Below are 19,045 nucleotides of genomic sequence, written 5' to 3' on the forward strand. Positions count from 1 at the left end.
GGTCCTGTAGGCATCTATGGGTGTTAGGGGAAGAGGTTCCCTGGGGTGCTGTGGGCATCTATGGGTGTTAGGGGAAGAGGGGTCCTGTAGGCATCTATGGGTGTTAGGGGAAGAGGTTCCCTGGGGTCCTGTGGGCATCTATGGGTGTTAGGGGAAGAGATTCCCTGGGGTCCTGTGGGCATCTATGGGTGTTAGGGGAAGAGGTTCCCTGGGGTCCTGTGGGCATCTATGGGTGTTAGGGGAAGAGGTTCCCTGGGGTCCTGTGGGCATCTATGGGTGTTAGGGGAAGAGATTCCCTGGGGTCCTGTGGGCATCTATGGGTGTTAGGGGAAGAGGGTCCCTGGGGTCCTGTGGGCATCTATGGGTGTTAGGGGAAGAGGGTCCATGGGGTGCTGTGGGCATCTAAGGGGGTGAGAGGCAGGGGTCCATAGGGGGGTATCCTCTAAGCCCACTATACAACTAGAGTATAGCAGCTCTAATGTTCCTTTGGGATGTAACTGCTTTACTGACACAGTATAGTGACCCTAACATTCATTAGAGCTGCACTAGAAAGGGTTAACCACAGTCCTAACCTGACCCTAAGTGCAGGGATTAGTTGTGGTGAAGAGGATACACATGGTCATGTCACACAGATAAGTTCTGACTACTAGTGCAGGGACTCCCTTAGCTGTAGTGTTGCCCTCTCACCCCCCACGCTGTCCGCACGACTCTTGTGGAGAGTAAAGCACTTCATGAACTATTTTCCTCTCTGCATGACTCGTGCGGAAAACACACAGATCCCATTATAGTCTATGGGTCCATGTGCTTACATTGCACACCACTTGTGAATGTGTTCGGTATTCCATTCGGGGGTCCCCAATCGGAATACTGAACGCAGATATGAACCAGGCCTTACTTCGCTTTCCCAAAAAATAGGAATAAAAAGTGATCCAAAAGTCATACATACCACACATTAGTACCAATAGAAAGTGTAACTTGCCCCGCAAATAAACATCCCCGACATCTCTCCATCAAGAAAACAATAAAAAAAAAAAGTGGTGGTTCCGGTTTCCTCTGCAGACTTTCTGCTTCAATGATACCTATAGGGAAAACGCTGGCGTTTCCATAGGTTTAATTGACATGCTGCATGTATTTCCCCCACAATTTGTGGATGGGATTCAATAGAATCCCATTCACTTTGCAGGGACTGTAAAATGCTGCGTGTTTTTATCAAAATCATGGCATTTACACCACATTGGGCTCTGGCCTAGCCAAATTTTCCCAGATCCCTCTCTCAGCAGCTTTGCCTGCTGTCTCTTCTCACTTCTAGTATTCTTCAGCAAGCTAAGGGGAGGCTGCTTGATGAATAGGACATTATGAAGTAACGCAATGTAGATTTTGCCTTTACCATGAGAGATTATTTATTGTGATTACTAGAAATATAATATACGTGCAATATCCTATCCTTCCTACTGATATTATAAATGTGAAAGTTTGAATGTTTGTGTGTTTGTTCCTCAATCACGCAAAAACGGCTGAACGGATTTGAATAAAATTTGGCATATAGATAGATTGTAACCTTGATTAAAATATAGGCTACTCTTTATCCAGGTAAATGACATGGCTCCGCGACTGTTTTGAATGTATGTTCACATACTATATTAAACTGCTCCTGCAGCAGCCTTATCTTAGGTCCCAGGTCTGTTATCTCTGTGTGTAAACACACACACTAACCCTCAGTGGATTGTGTAAACACATTTGCACATTATCTGATCTGCTCCAGGCACTGCTGACACACTGACATGGGCAATCACCTTTAATCCAAATTGACAGTTTGTCAATTTGAAACATGCAGTGAAAAAGAGAATCTAATTTGTTGCAAACAACGAGACTTCTCCTCAAGTGGAGCTGAGGAATCCCAGCGAGCTTCTGAGATACTGGAACACTTACAGGCACGGTGTGAAGAACAACTTCAGTACCAGGCCAACTTGAGAGCTGCTGAAACACCGGAGCAGGTGGATCATTACCACCAACAACACGCTCATTATATGGCGTACCAGCAAGCTTCTGAGATTCTGGAACAATCCTGGGCACAGCACAAGGAACGCGTTCAACGACAGGCCAGCTTGACAGCTGTCGAAACGCCGGATCATCAACATCAACAACACGCTCATTATATGGCATCCCAGTGAGCTGCTGAGATGCTCGAACAATCACAGGCACGGTGCGAGGAACAAGTTCAGCAGCAGGACAACTTAACAGCTGTCAAAATGCCGGAGCAGGCGAACCATCGATGGCAGCAATTTGCTGAATATAGGTGGATCATCCACTCCAACAACCCGCAGACTAAGTCGCGGGCAGAGGCTAGTTGAGGAATAAAAAAGCAGAACAGATGTGTTCCCTTGTAGTGGAACCACAGACACATATTCTAGTGGAGCCCTGATCTATCCTCCCGATCTTAGAGTATCCACTCTTCTCCTCAGGTAGGGAGGGAGGATTCGAAGATCCGGGCAGTATGCCGAAGTAGGGTCGCCAATGCCTGGACACCGGCTGTCAAGGAAGACCAAGCCGTAGTGAGTAGGCAAAGATAGTGGAATGCAAGGAATTCGGCAAAAAAAAACAGGAACCGAGTGATATGGGCAATTTGAATTAACATAAATTTGATTACGCGTTTCGGGGTGTTTTCTGTGCTACATATACCGCAACCCCTTCATCGGATTTATTCACATTCTCCTGTATGGTATGCTGTTGGTCAAATTTAATCTAATATAAATGCAGATCAAATAATATGCATAGTAAATGTATATTATATTAGGGTCCATTCACACGGAGTAACTTGCCACGTGACCTGGCACGTATACGGCGTGTGAGATTTTGTGCGCCGTAAAAGCTCTCATTGATTTCAATGGGAGCCTGGATCGTATACGCCGCATTATTTTGCGGCCGTGATTTTGCATCCACAAAATAACGCGGCGTATACGATCCAGGCTCCCATTGAAATCAATGGGAGCTTTTACGGCGCGCAAAATCTCACACGCCGTATACGTGCCAGGTCACGCGGCACGTTACTCCATGTGAATGGACCCTTACACAGGTTTGTATAGAACACTTTCCATGCTTCTATAGAGAATGGACAAATGTTATCTTTGTGTTTACATAGAGAGGTAACAGACACAGCATTTGGAGCCTTTATCAACAAACTGCACTTAGCTGAATTGAGTGAAAGCATTCAGTCCCCCAGCAGAGCAGGGACTCACGTCATTCGTCCTGCTTATCTGATAGGCCGTGCTCCATGGAAACTTTGTGTAAACATTGGGAGGAATAATTTCACATAGCAGGCAAACAAAGCAGTACTGCTAAAGCAATATATTTAGGAAAACTCTTGAATTTACATAAGCCAGCAGTATAGATAGGATCCTTGAGATGGGAATATCCCTTTAACGTACAAACTATGCTGCCTCGTTATAGGGTTGATCACAAGCTTGACATGAGTGTGGTTAATGTTAGTGAGTATGGGAATTCCTGTTGAGTAGGTGTTCTCACATTCACAAGGAGTTCTCACATTCTGCTGCTCTGTTCACTTAAAAAAAAAAAAAAAAGAATAGGTTTATTAGCCTTTATTTTTTCCATTCACAGAGCCTTATGAGGGCTTAATGTTTGTGCAACAAACTGTACTTTATAATGGTATCACTTAAAGGGGTTGTCCAGGATAAAACAACATTTACACTTTAAACTAAAATCCCTGCTCCGCCTACTTTATAAATTACTTGCATTACCAAAAATCAATAATTACCATTATCGCTGAGGCGGTCACGTAACCGCCCCAGGCACATTTTCTGTGTATCCTGTGGCATTCTGTTTCGCTGCTTCTGGAAACAGGGAGTCCCAAACTATATCCCTTTCCCCTCACTTCCTGTCCCCTCACTACACTCTTCCCCGTCATAATTACCTTTCTTCCTGCCGGAATCTCCTGTCATGGAGCGTCAATAGCGTAGTAACTCTTCAACTGGGCATGCGCAACAGAGTTCACAAGCGATTGTGGGCTATTGCACATGTGCAGGCTGTCTGGCGACATCACGAAGATGTCTGCCAGTGCACACAAACGCAATAGACAAGAAACGCTGGCATGTCTTAGGGTGCATTCACACTACGTTTACGGCAGCTTATTCTGAACGTAAAACACGTTCAGAATAAGCGGCGTATAAAGCAGCTCCATTCATTTCTATGGGAGCCGGCATACGAGCGCTCCCCATAGAAATGAATGGGCTGCTTCTTTCACTGCGAGCGCTCCCATTGAAGTGAATGGGGAGTGCCGGCGTATACGGCTAGCTCTGCTCATGCTGAGCCGTACACGCAAGCACTCCCCATTCACTTCAATGGGACTGCTCGCAGTGAAAGAAGCAGCCCATTCATTTCTATGGGGAGCGTTCGTATGCCGGCTCCCATAGAGATGAATGGAGCTGCTTTATACGCCGCTTATTCTGAACGTGTTTTACATTCAGAATAAGCTGGCGATTACGTAGTGTGAATGAGCCCTTACATATAAGATGTACTTGCAATCCCCCTATGAAGATAGTTAGGCAATTGCACAGGAGGTAAGTACATATAATATGTAAGACATGCTGGCGTTGTCTATTGCATGTCTTATTTTCATTTGGTGGAAAACAATAAACAGGGAGGTGTGGTGAGTTAGAGCTAGCAGTCTACAGATGGCTGTAGATGATGTAATGGGCAGGCTAGCTAGGGAAGTGGGGAGTGTGAGAGAGGGAGGAGAAGTGAGGCATCATGGAACTTGTAGGAAACAAACTACAGGAAGTTAGGAATGTAAACAAATGCAAATGATACCAGGAGCTGACTGATAACCCCAGAAACCACTCAGACTGAGTACAGACTGAGTAAATTGCTGTATGCCTATTGAGGTCTGTCACAGGCAAGCTTCAATAGGCATATGGTAAAGACAGGCCAAGGAGCCTTCACAAGGCTCACAGCTGTAATGACAATAAGACTGCTATCACCATGTGGGAGCCATACTGGTACATGAACAGGAAGAGTTGGTGGGAGACTTTAACTTTGGGGGCCTCAATGAAAGGGTTAATACCCACGATCAGAGGGTGGCACTGATTGTGGGTAATACAGCTAAGTCTCTGCTGTACAACATATAGCAGAGACTTGACGACCCACCATATTTAAACACCTGACTTCTGTCATAATAGTGCGGTGGATGTTTGGAAGGAGTTAAACTAGCCAATGAGATGTCATTGGCAGGTATAGTCCAGGAGAAGAGGCAAGGCTAGACCTGGGCAGGAAAGTGTGATTATTGTGAGTTTTTGTTTGTTTGTTTTGGGTGGGGGGTGGAGGGAGAGGGCTTGATACATTGATAACGGGTAGAGGCGTTTCAAAACATTTCAAATAAAATGGTTAATGAGGGTTGTGTGGGGTGTTTCATTTCAATTTTTTTGAATCTCTGTGTTGCTTATTTAATTGGCATTGCTGTATTTGAGGTTTATTGTTAGCAAGGTATGGGTCCATCAAAGGGTACCTGATTTTTCATGAAAAGTTGAAGTATGTGCAGGATCTTGCTGTGAAGTTTTTTTTTACTGTATAAGTCTTCATACATGATTTCACTTTGTGGCTATGGGTATGCCTCACTCCCCTGTCCATTATAACTAGATTGGCCTGTCTAGATGCACTTCTGTCAGGAGTAACTGTACAACAGCAAATAAATAGCTGAGAAAAGCCCCAAGTGTTCATGATATAAGAGAGCCAGAAATACATATATATATATATATATATATATATACACTCACCGGCCACTTTATTAGGTACACCTGTCCAACTGCTCGTTAACACTTAATTTCTAATCAGCCAATCACATGGCGGCAACTCAGTGCATTTAGGCATGTAGACATGGTCAAGACAATCTCCTGCAGTTCAAACCGAGCATCAGTATGGGGAAGAAAGGTGATTTGAGTGCCTTTGAACGTGGCATGGTTGTTGGTGCCAGAAGGGCTGGTCTGAGTATTTCAGAAACTGCTGATCTACTGGGATTTTCACGCACAACCATCTCAAGGGTTTACAGAGAATGGTCCGAAAAAGAAAAAATATCCAGTGAGCGGCAGTTCTGTGGGCGGAAATGCGTTGTTGATGCCAGAGGTCAGAGGAGAATGGCCAGACTGGTTCGAGCTGATAGAAAGGCAACAGTGACTCAAATAGCCACCCGTTACAACCAAGGTAGCCAGAAGAGCATCTCTGAACGCACAGTACGTCGAACTTTGAGGCAGATGGGCTACAGCAGCAGAAGACCACACCGGGTGCCACTCCTTTCAGCTAAGAACAGGAAACTGAGGCTACAATTTGCACAAGCTCATCGAAATTGGACAATTGAAGATTGGAAAAACGTTGCCTGGTCTGATGAGTCTCGATTTCTGCTGCGACATTCGGATGGTAGGGTCAGAATTTGGCGTCAGCAACATGAAAGCATGGATCCATCCTGCCTTGTATCAACGGTTCAGGCTGCTGGTGGTGGTGTCATGGTGTGGGGAATATTTTCTTGGCACTCTTTGGGCCCCTTGGTACCAATTGAGCATCGTTGCAACGCCAAAGCCTACCTGAGTATTGTTGTTGACCATGTCCATCCCTTTATGACCACAATGTACCCAACATCTGATGGCTACTTTCAGCAGGATAATGCGCCATGTCATAAAGCTGGAATCATCTCAGACTGGTTTCTTGAACATGACAATGAGTTCACTGTACTCCAATGGCCTCCACAGTCACCAGATCTCAATCCAATAGAGCATCTTTGGGATGCAGTGGAACGGGAGATTCGCATCATGGATGTGCAGCCAACAAATCTGCAGCAACTGTGTGATGCCATCATGTCAATATGGACCAAAATCTCTGAGGAATGCTTCCAGCACCTTGTTGAATCTATGCCACGAAGAATTGAGGCAGTTCTGAAGGCAAAAGGGGGTCCAACCCGTTACTAGCATGGTGTACCTAATAAAGTGGCCGGTGAGTGTATATATATATATATATATATACCTCCTCCATTCTAGCATCGACCATGCAGGTATAATACAGCCAAAGTGCAATCTCTGAGCAGAGTCAGTAGGGCTGCTTTCTGTCTATGAATATTATCCCATCTGTGACCACACAAGCAGCCAGAAGTAGATACCAGTATAGAGAAGACTTTTCTAACATTGTAAGCTATGAGATGTGAAGAATCTTCAGTGTCTATGAGATGTGAAGAATCTTCAGTGTCTGCAGTTTGCAGACATGCATGTAAGACAATCATCCCCTCCCATCTGCATTTATTGTGTGAAGAAAAAAATCCCACCGCAATGTTTTTGCCAACTTGGTGCTCATTAGCTGATGACTGCAATTAACCTTTTACAATCTATTGAGCCCCCCACTGTATTAAAGGGGTTGTCCAGCTTCCAAAAATCTTCTGTAAATACATCCACAGCAGTGCTAAATACTTACTTTGTCCTTGTTCATTCTTTTCTTTGCTTTCTTTTACTTGATATTCCTTGTATCTCAGATCTCAGGACAAACTACATTTCCGATGATTCATCTGACTGCTCTCACTCTGTGTACCCCTACTTCCATCTTGTCCCACTGCCATGGAATCACAGGTAATAAATGACTCCTATATCTGAGGTTACTTGCTGCTTTGATGTTTCGTTTGCAAACTCACTCCCCCCTGTGAGCAGCAAACAGAGAGTGAAAGAAGGGAGAGGAATTTTTGGAACTGTAGTTTGTTCACAGAATTTTTTGCTGATCTGTTTTGTGGACTTCAGTCGGTGGACTTTATTGGATACCACAGATTTTTTAATCTTTATTTTTTTTTCATTAAAATAGTCAATGAGGGCCTTAATGACAGCAACCTTTCCTAAGACAGGGCTCAGTGTTAGCTGCTGGGGCATATGCAGGCTGGTTTTATTAGACTGGGAAAGTTCAAAAACAGTGTTTTTCCCACCCTGCTAATGCCAGGCTGCTGCTTCTGTATTTGAAAATGCCTGCGCAGTACAGGAGGATCATCGGCTACAGAGCACCGGCAGAATAATAAAAGAGGGAGGGGCGATCCTGCAGGAGGCAGTCTGGAAAAAAGAGAGGCAAGTATAATGGGTTGGGGGTGGTCTGAGTTAGTTTGGAAGGGCAACTAGTGGGCGGGATAGCTAGAGAGACAAGGAGGGGGTGTTTGAGAGGGGAAGGGGGGGGGGTGTAGAAGCTTCATAGAAGGAAGCTGAACCATGTAAACAAATGCAGAAGATGCCAGGATCTCCCAGAGACCTAGAAACGACTCAAAACACGGTTAAAAGTATATGGGTGCATTTATTAACCCATTAATAGCACTAACAGACCTTTTTAAATAAAACATTTTTTGTGTGGAAAACCCCTTTAAGGGTAAAACTCAGTACGGTAGAGCACAATGTCACTGCTTACGGCTAAAGTGAGTAGAATTTCATTAGAAAATTCGCAGGCATTACTTTACTATCTGAACTATAATACTACGGAAAGTACTGTCTCAAGATTTGGTAAACCCTTAGCTCTCTGAGTGCGAGGAGGCACTGTGGAGGCCCCAAGTAGAATAGAATACTTTATTGATCCCAGAGGAAGTTAGTTATTCAACAGCACTAGAGATGAGCGAACACTAAAATGTTCGAGGTTCGAAATTCGATTCGAACAGCCGCTCACTGTTCGAGTGATCGAACGGGTTTCGAACCCCATTATAGTCTATGGGGAACATATACTCGTTAAGGGGGAAACCCAAATCCGTGTCTGGAGGGTCACCAAGTCCACTATGACACCCCAGGAAATGATACCAACACCCTGGAATGACACTGGGACAGCAGGGGAAGCATGTCTGGGGGCATAAAAGTCACTTTATTTCATGGAAATCCCTGTCAGCTTGCGATTTTCGCAAGCTAACTTTTCCCCATAGGAATGCATTGGCCAGCGCTGATTGGCCAGAGTACGGAATTCGACCAATCAGCGCTGCCTCTGCCGGAGGAGGCGGAGTCTAAGATCGCTCCACACCAGTCTCCATTCAGGTCCGACCTTAGACTCCGCCTCCTCCGGCAGAGCCAGCGCTGATTGGCCGAAGGCTGGCCAATGCATTCCTATGGGAATGCAGAGACTTAGCAGTGCTGAGCCAGTTCTGCTCAACTACACCGTGTGCCGGTCAGCCCATCTGATATAGCAGAGCGGAGTGTGCACATTCGGCTCTGCTATATCAGATGGGCTGACCGGCACACTCGGCTCTGCTATATCAGATAGGCTGACCGGCACATCAGATGTAGCAGAGCCGAGTGTGCACACTCGGCTCTGCTACATCAGATGTGCACACTCGGCTCTGCTATATCAGATGGGCTGACCGGCACATCAGATGTAGCAGAGCCGAGTGTGCCGGTCAGCCCATCTGATATAGCAGAGCCGAGTGTGCACACTCGGCTCTGCTACATCAGATGTAGCAGAGCCGAGTGTGCACACTCGGCTCTGCTACATTAGATGTGCACACTCGGCTCTGCTATATCAGATGGGCTGACCGGCACATCAGATGTAGCAGAGCCGAGTGTGCACACTCGGCTCTGCTACATCAGATGTGCACACTCGGCTCTGCTATATCAGATGGGCTGACCGGCACATCAGATGTAGCAGAGCCGAATGTGCACACTCGGCTCTGCTACATCAGATGTAGCAGAGCCGAGTGTGCCGGTCAGCCCATCTGATATAGCAGAGCCGAGTGTGCACACTCGGCTCTCCTACATCTGATGTAGCAGAGCCGAGTGTGGATATAGGAATGCATTGGCCAGCGCTGATTGGCCAGAGTACGGAATTCGACCAATCAGCGCTGACTCTGCTGTAGGAGGCGGAGTCTAAGATCGCTCCACACCAGTCTCCATTCAGGTTCGACCTTAGACTCCGCCTCCACCGGCAGAGCCAGCGCTGATTGGCTGAAGGCTGGCCAAGGCAGAGCCATCTGATGTAGCAGAGCCGAGTGTGCATAAGGGATCTAGTGCACACTCGGCTCTGCTATATCAGATGGGCTGACCGGCACACGGTGTAGTTGAGCAGAACTGGCTCAGCACTGCTAAGTCTCTGCATTCCCATAGGAATGCATTGGCCAGCCTTCGGCCAATCAGTGCTGGCTCTGCCGGAGGAGGCGGAGTCTAAGGTCGGACCTGAATGGAGACTGGTGTGGAGCGATCTTAGACTCCGCCTCCTCCAGCAGAGCCAGCGCTGATTGGTCGAATTCCGTACTCTGGCCAATCAGCGCTGTCCAATGCATTCCTATGGGAAAAAGTTTATGTCACAAAAATCACAATTACACACCCGATAGAGCCCCAAAAAGTTATTTTTAATAACATTCCTACCTAAATAAAGGTTATCCCTAGCTATCCCTGCCTGTACATCTATCCCTGTCTCTTAGTCACAAAGTTCACATTCTCATATGACCCGGATTTGAAATCCACTATTCGTCTAAAATGGAGGTCACCTGATTTCGGCAGCCAATGACTTTTTCCGATTTTTTTCGATGCCTCCGGTGTCGTAGTTCCTGTCCCACCTCCCCTGCGCTGTTATTGGTGCAAAAAAAGCGCCAGGGAAGGTGGGAGGGGAATCGAATTTTTTTGGAGTTTGCCACATGATGTTCGATTCGAATCGAACACATCGAACAGCCTGATATCCGATCGAACATGTGTTCGATAGAACACTGTTCGCTCATCTCTAAACAGCACGGTACAACACTTAGTATACCATATATAACGCAATCACATTCACAATATAGTAAGATAGTAAGAGTATACAATTGAAAGTGGGCCACTAGTCCAGGAAACACAGTTAGGGCTCGTTCACACGAAGTAAATGCGCCACGCATTGTGGCGCGTTTACGGCGCGTGTACGCCACGTTTTTTTTACGGTGCACGATTACGCCGCGTTAACGCCGCGTTTTACGCGGCGTTAATGTGGCGTAATCGCGCACCGTAAAAAAACGCGGCGTACACGCGCCACAATGCGCGGCGCGTTTACTCCATGTGAACGAGCCCTTAGCTGTTGGGGCACCCCATGTAAACATAAGAACACTAGTCATTTGCAGAGTTGTTGAAGAGTGAGATCACTGACAGGAGAAATGATTTTTTGGGCCAAGCATTGCCAGTGTTTCTATTCTTCAGCCTAGTATTACTAATTTACACTAGAGGGCGCCAAAGCTTCAAAAGTTAAAGCTGAATTCTTGCTCTATGACAAGTATTTGTCCGCATAGAAAGTATGATTGAAGCCAATGGGTGGTAACCCTGTTGCTGGACAGATGTACCCTCACACCCATATGGTGAACATGACTGCAGAGTAATTCAGAGGAGGATGTAACGCTATGCTGACAGAGATGATTGAAAACAAGTTCAGGAATTATAGAGTATGCAGACTCTTCCTCTTCTGCAGCCCAGGCCAACATTGGATCACTAAATAGTCACAAAAAAATCTAAATCTGCTGGATGTTGGCTGCAGATTCCAAAACAATTTTTCCAGCACAAAGTTCAGTGTACTCGCATGGGACTGGAGCTTACTTGAGATGGCATTAATTTTTTAGTGTCTTAAGGGGTATTGCAAATCACTCTAAGGCTGTGGCAGTCACTGCAAAGTCATATTGCAGAAAATTATGCGGAAACATTGTGATTTCCAAAACCACTGTGCTTTTGGAAATTGCAGCATGTCAATTATACTTATGGAAACACTGGCGGTATCCCTATAGATATAATGGAAGCAGAAAGTCCACAGAGCATATCTCTGCAGACTTTCTATGAAAAGTGCTGTGGGAAAAACCACAATGCGGTTTTTCCTGCAGTATTTTGCTACTGACGCCTTCTACATGGACCCTTAATCTAAAACCAGGGCCCCACTTAGCGTAAATGCAGCCTTTTTGTTGTAGATTTTGCAGCATTTTTTGAGGCAGCAAAATTTGCAACAATTAAGCTTTGTTTCCACAACATTAGGTCTTATCCTAAAGCCCTATGTTGCAGAAACGCAGCTTTTTTTGTTGCAGATTTTGTTGCGTTTTTTTTTTTTTTTTTCTTAGCCAAAACCAGGAGTGGATTGAGCAGAAGGGAGAAGTATAAAAACCTCCTATATAGTGTATTTCCCATTCCTTTTGTAGCCATTCTTGGCTTTGGATGAAAAACAAATGCAACAAAATAGTTGCGTTTCAACAACGTGGACCCTTAGCCTAAGGAAGTATCTTCTAATTTGTAGTTAGCTCCTTTATACCAAATAGGAGATAACGATTTGCTCAGTAGGGAACCTGAATAGAGTAGCGGCAGAAGCATGTGCCCTTCTATAAGTCTGTGGAGGGTGGAAGGAAACTGAAGTACCCAGAGGAAACTGCAGATGCAGATCTTGTCCTTGGCTGGATTTGAACCACTGAGCAACTGTATAGGGGTTATTCAAGTAGAGGAATATAATACAGTATGTAGGCATACTCCTTTAATTTATCTAGAGGGGTGGTGCTCCTGCTCTGTACCCCCACCCCTCTATGAGAGCTGCTCTCTAGTGGACTCAGACTGTACTTGTAATGCATAAAGTAAATAGAGTGGTTGGGCAGTATGTGTACTCATCTATTTATTACACTTATTATTGAAATAATTGGAGTGGTGCACATGCTACCTGACCACAGCTAGATTCAGAATGATCTGCGGGTATCTGTGCCACAGCCTCCTCCCCCCATTCTGCTAGTAATTTGCGAATAATTTGCTAATACGAAAAAAGCCCTTTAAAGAAGACCTTTCACTACTTCTCGTAAGTCCTTATATCATTTAATAGGTGCAGCCTCACTCATTTTGGCACAGTTCTTTAGCCCCCACCATTCCTAAGCAATCAGTGCTGTTAGTTTTGGTGCCTGATATGCTATTTAGGATCTGTACTGTGCGGGTGTGGTCAGGCAGGAGCAGACATTGTGTGATTCTGAGCGCTGATACTGGTTTCCTCTGATTAGAGCTTTAAATCTCTCACCCCTCCCCCACCGCCCACCTGCCATTACAGAGCTTAAATAGCACATCAGGCACCAAAATTAACTGCTCTTATTACTCGGGAATGGTGGAGGCTGGAGAGAAAATTGTTACTGGCCTGATATGCGCCTGTTAACAGTGGCTAAGAAATTAAATTGGTGGAAGTGATGAAAGGTCTTCTTTAAAGAATTATACAGTATCACAGGTATGGGGATATAAATATATATGTTTGCATGTATTTATATTGGCTTTATTTACTTGCACATTTTCCTGCGGTTTATTGTTAATCATATGATATATCAAGTTTCTAGGATCAGTTTTCCCTGTGTTTTTCCTCTTCTACAAGGCCTACCAGAGGGTTAAATCATGTGACTATTTTGTGCTTCTAAAGAGAATCTATTATATTCACTCTGAGCCCAGTATCAATACACAAAACCAGAAAATACCAGACTGTTACTGGCAGCTTGGTTTGCCTTGAGTGTTGATTGTTAAACTATTTTAGAGCGCACAACCCTAAAAAACCCAAAGAACTAACAGAGGAACCCTTATCTGCTCACACAGAAGTCATTGGTATAAGCATTACATAGCAGGAGCTTGTGTACACAATATCTGGACATGGGCACCAATCCCAATGCCTCCCATATGCCATTTGTAATATAGGAAATGGTTGCAACTGCTTCCTCTGCACCCTTTATAGTTATCCTGGGTATCCGAGGTGGGGGCACTTTTGATACTGATGACTTATTATCAGGATAAGTCATCAATAATAATCAGATGGGTATGGGTCTAATACCCGGACCCTGCACTGATCAACTGTTACAAACAACCTCAGACTTTGGAACCTACAGAGTAGATCGAGCCAGAAACAGAAGGCTCCCTTTATTGTAGAGCGGCCGTGCCAAAGTTCTGCAGCTCTGCTCCCATTCAAGACATTCCACCACGCCTGTACACAAGTATATTTATGGCATCTTTATTTCACTCGGAATAGTAATCTCATCTTATGTGATGATGGCAGTGGGTTAAATCTACTTGCCACATGTTGGGAATATGTGAATAATTTCCTATTTTGTATGTTATTATAGGTTCTATCAATGGTGAATGCTACCGGAAGCCAAAAGTAATAGAGTTCAACTTCAGTGGAGACTGTGGTTTTATTACTGTGGAAAAATCTATATTTAAGGAGGAAAACATCTGACAGATGAAACCAACATATTCTTGTTTTAGAAACATGAAGTGTGTCTATTTATTCCGTGTTGTCGTTTTTAGCATTGAAGGAAAATATGGCACCTAGGACTGTGTGTTTGTTCCGCCTGTCATAAATAGCGATTTTCATTGCTTTCAGTCCCGAAACGGGCATGAGCTGGATGTGTGCCAGGCACATATGACAGGATAGACTTTGCTGCAGCAGGTCAAAAATAACAAATTAAGCAGCTTTGCAAATAGTCTTAATTAAAATATTCTACTGCTTTGTATATACAGCGTCTGAGTATGGATAGAGACTACAAAAAAAGCCTTTGTGTGGTTTGATCTGGTATGGCTAAGGCAAAGCTTCGGTGCAACTGAAAACTGAGTCGCAATGCCAGCCATCTCTGTATTCCATAAGTCTATTAAATGCTAATTGTTTATTAAGTGTTCATAGGTAATGGATGCGCTGGAAATCTGCAACAAAAAAGCTGCGTTTATGCATCTTGGGACCTCAGTCTTAAAGGGATTCTACCATTAAAAAACTTTTTTTTTCTCGTTGACACGACGGAATAGCCTTAAGAAAGGCTTTTCTTCTCCTACCTTTAGATGTCTTCTCAGCCCTGCTGTTTGGTTAAAATCCCGTTTTTTGCCAGTATGCAAATGAGTTCTCTCGCAGCACTGGGGGTGGGCCCCAGCGCTCAACCAGCACTGGCTGCGTCCCCAATGCTGCGAGAGAACTCTCCGGCGCCGCCTCCATCTTCTTCAGCAACAGGGTCTTCACGCATCTTCTTCCAGGGGGTTGGCTTCAAACTTCTAGGCCTCGGGCTTAGAGCAAAGCCGACTGCGCATACCCGCTGGCCACAAGAAAATCGCCGCTTACAATACTCAATCGAATGTGAATGGCAAACCTTGGAACAGGGACCATTATTTCTAACTGCTTCTTTAATGGTGAAGCCCCACATTTTATAATACCTGCAAAGTGAATGGGATTCAGGCTAACCCCAATCAAAAACATTTCAGAAAGCATTTTCAAAAACACAAGTATACCTATGGAAACGCTGGCACGTGCTTTCTGTATAGGTACTGTATAATAGGGGTAAAAAGTATGCAGAGGAAATCTCTGCGTTTTTATTTTTGCTGCGCATCACTACATGGGGCCTCAGCCAGCAGGTAGCCTAAGTATTTGACCACGTTGGAAAATGGCCACATGCCTCAGCTGAAGATCCTGCAGTCCCATAACCGTGAGATTGTTGATGGATCTCACAGAAATTGACAGACTCTGCCAAAATTATCGGTGGTCAGTGAAGACTTTTCTGTTTGCTTGTAAGGTATCAGTCTGTTTTGGTGAGCAATGATTGTCTAGAACAAGTCCTCCAACATGGCTGAGTATTGAGTGTCTCTCCCTGGAGAGCCACTGATGTCTGTACATATGTTTGCATGTAGACAGGCGCTTGAGCGCTAAGCTATCCCTACAGGTCAGAGAGCAGTCAGCCAAAGTTACAATTCGACCCAACACGTGCACTGAGGCTCAGAGGGGTCAGGGCAGCTGTGGCTGTTGGATCCCTTGATAATATTAACATTGCAAGAAAACATAATAAAACAAGACAGCAAGAGCAGAGAGAATCAACACAATGGGGCTGAATGTAACTGACACCTGCAAAATTATTAATACGTTTTTTAAGGGGATCTATCAACAAAACACATGGTAAGAATATTGTGCAGCTGTTCCCCACTCACAGCGGGGGCTATATACTGGTAGAACACAATGGGTCACTCTACCACACATAGGTGGTTTATATAGGTGATCAACATGGTCCATTTAAAACAATTCTCTAGAAAAAACATTAAAAGTAAATCCACAGGATTCCTCCCAGGGTTTTTTTGTCTCAGTATATGTGCACCAGCAAATCTTCTTTACTTCATTGCTGATTTAGCGGCTTGTGGTTTACAATCCCGATATCCCTGCTGTAAAGGAAATCAGTTCTCTGTTGTGGTGGGTCTGTGCCTATACACAGCAGCCAATCTATAAAAGCAGAGCTACAGCCTAAGGAATGGACAAGGGACAAAGCAGCAACCTGACCTGTGATGTGACATAAGGTGAATTATAGGCTTCTTAAAAGGCATTTCTGCCCCGAAGTGAAAATTAAGAGAAGTCAATGTAGGAGTTAAACAAAAGCAGCCATACTCACTTGTCCTAGGCCCTGCTGTCCCAGTAGCAGTTCCCTGGTCTCAGGTACCAGCTCATTACCACATAGAGGGCTAATTACTGTTCTGTGACTATAACAAGCTGTGTTCCTGTGTGTACATCACATGACCATGGACAGTTCATGGTCCTTCTAAAGGCTCCCAGACCAGTCATAATAATACACTAACTATTTAGGCTGGTCTATGATCAACATCAATAGTTATATAGCAAGAGTACAATACAGAGATAATACAAAAGATTGCAGGTGCAAGCCACCCTAGACGGGCTAATAAAATAGTTAAAAAATAGTTTTTTGTTAAATATATTAATATAAAAATTCAAATCACCACCTTTCCCTAGATTTCACGTAACTGCCGAGGCCAATCAACGGCTTCAGCTGAACTCAGGAAGAGACCAGGGAGAAGCCTCCAGAGCAGAAGAACCGGAACGTGTCGGGAGGATACCAGACCATCATGGATAGGTGAGTATGCTTTTTTTTTTTTCAATGCCCTGGCTGATTTAAAAGTGTTGTCCATTTTTGCCTGGGCAACCCCTTTAAAGGGATTCTACCGCTAAAACACTTTTTTGTGTGCTTTAGACATCGGAATAGCCTTTGGCTATTCGTCTCTTACCTTTAGATGTGGTCTCCACCGCGCCGTTCCTTAGAAATAACGATTTTTACCAGTATGCTAATGAGTTCTCCGCAGCAATGAGGGCGGCCCCAGTGCTCAAACGGCGATGGGGGCGTCTCCACTGCCGCTCGAGAACCCGCTCCAGCGACTCCTTCTTTTTCAGCTGCATCCCCCCCTTCTATCGTCTTCCTTCTACGTCAGCTCTGACGCCTGCGCAGTCTTGCCTTGCGGCATCAAAAATTTGGCCACCGGCCGGCATGCGCAGTCAGCTCTACCAATGTCTCGCTGGCAGAGCCGACTGCGCAGGCGTCACAGATGACGAAGAAGGAAGATGACAGAAAAGGGGAGGATGCAGCTGAAGAAGAATGCGTCGCTGGAGCGGATTCTCGGGCAGCAGTGGGGACGCCCCCATTGCCGTTTGAGCGCTGGGGCCCGCCCTCAGTAAAAAACGGTATTTCTAAAGAATGGCGTGGCGGAGACCACATCTAAAGGTAAGAGACGAATAGCCTTTCTAAAGGCTATTTCGACGTCAAAAGCACACAAAACTGTTTTATTGGTAGAATCCTTTAAGCTTTCATATGGCTCGATGAACGGGAAAATAACAAAGTGATGGAGTTTGGAAGGAAGGGGGTCAAAAATGAAAATTGAAAAATGCCTGTGGCGGGAAGGAGTTAAGCTCGCTCTACAACATCAATAAACAGAGTGGATAAACCCACTTTTGGACAGGGTTTGCATAAATCTGGGACTTGTGTGGTTCGGTTCCTGGGATGTAGACATTTCCTAGCATGTTTGCAATGTCACCACATGTATGACGTGTACAGATACCTCTGTACATATCATGTGCCATATATAGTGTTGTTGACCCCTGATGTCATGGCAACCTCTGCACACCCTATAGCCACATCAATATATGTGCTGAACCATGATGCTTTGTGTTTTATAAAAGGTTTTGCTTTAAGACTTTTCGTGCACTTAATCTTTAGTCAACTGTGCTGATTTTGGCTGTAGTTTATGAGATCTGGCACAAAGTGTGATTTATACAGAAGAGCTGTCACAGGAGGGAATTCATTCTCAGTATAACGTTGGTGTCTGTTCTGGCGCATTTACACAGGTGGTTTTTTTATTTTAATAAAAAATTCTCCTAACAATATGAGCACACATGACCATGCTGAAAATATCTAACTCGCCCTGTGATAAATGTGACTCTTACTGTATATATCCAGCAGTCCTTAGCTGCAAATAATTTGTTTATTCTGATAAATTTCCAGGAAGAGAAGCAGGGACAAAGAACTAGTAAGTATAAAATGTAGTGTAAGGCAAACTTCAAAGATTCCTTAAAGACTAAAAAACTTATATAATTGCATATGGTGATCGAGAACCGTTCTCCCCCCTTCATCTGCCCCAGTGTCATGCCGTTCTCCCCCAACCTTCATCTGCCCCCAGTTTCATATACCCCCATCTCTTCCCCCAGTTTCATGCTTTCCCCCCTTCATCTGCCCCAGTTTCATAGGCCCCCTTCATTATGTTCCCCTCATTGTTTAACACAAACAGATACTCATACTCACCTTCCAGAGCTCCCCCGCTGCTCTCTCCGCAGTCTCACTCCACTCACATAATTGTAGGCCGGATGTGACGCGTCTACACATGGAGAAGCCGGATCACAGGAGCTGAGCTGTGACAGCTCCTGCTTTAATTGCCTATGTATTCAACTCTTCGAAGTCCTCCAGACGCCGATGAGTTGAAACCGGAACATACCTCCCACCGACTGGGACTGCGGGACAGGACACCGAATTCGTGAATGTCCTGCGGAAATCAGGACAGTTGGGAGGTATGGGAACCTCGGGGACAGGTATGGATTTTTTTTCACCTCCCCTGGCCTATTTTAAAAATTATTTTTTGCCCGGACAACCTTTTAAGGAGCAGGCTACCCGTATCCATTGTTGATAATGTTCTGCCTTTCTGCCAGGAGTAACTGTACAATTGCAAACATGTACTTGAAAAAAAAACAAATCACCATAATTTGGGAGATTCGGGAACACTGGACTGGAAGTATTGGGCAAATA

The sequence above is a fragment of the Leptodactylus fuscus genome, chromosome 6, assembly GCF_031893055.1.
Source record: "Leptodactylus fuscus isolate aLepFus1 chromosome 6, aLepFus1.hap2, whole genome shotgun sequence".
Classification (NCBI taxonomy): Eukaryota; Metazoa; Chordata; class Amphibia; order Anura; family Leptodactylidae; genus Leptodactylus; species Leptodactylus fuscus.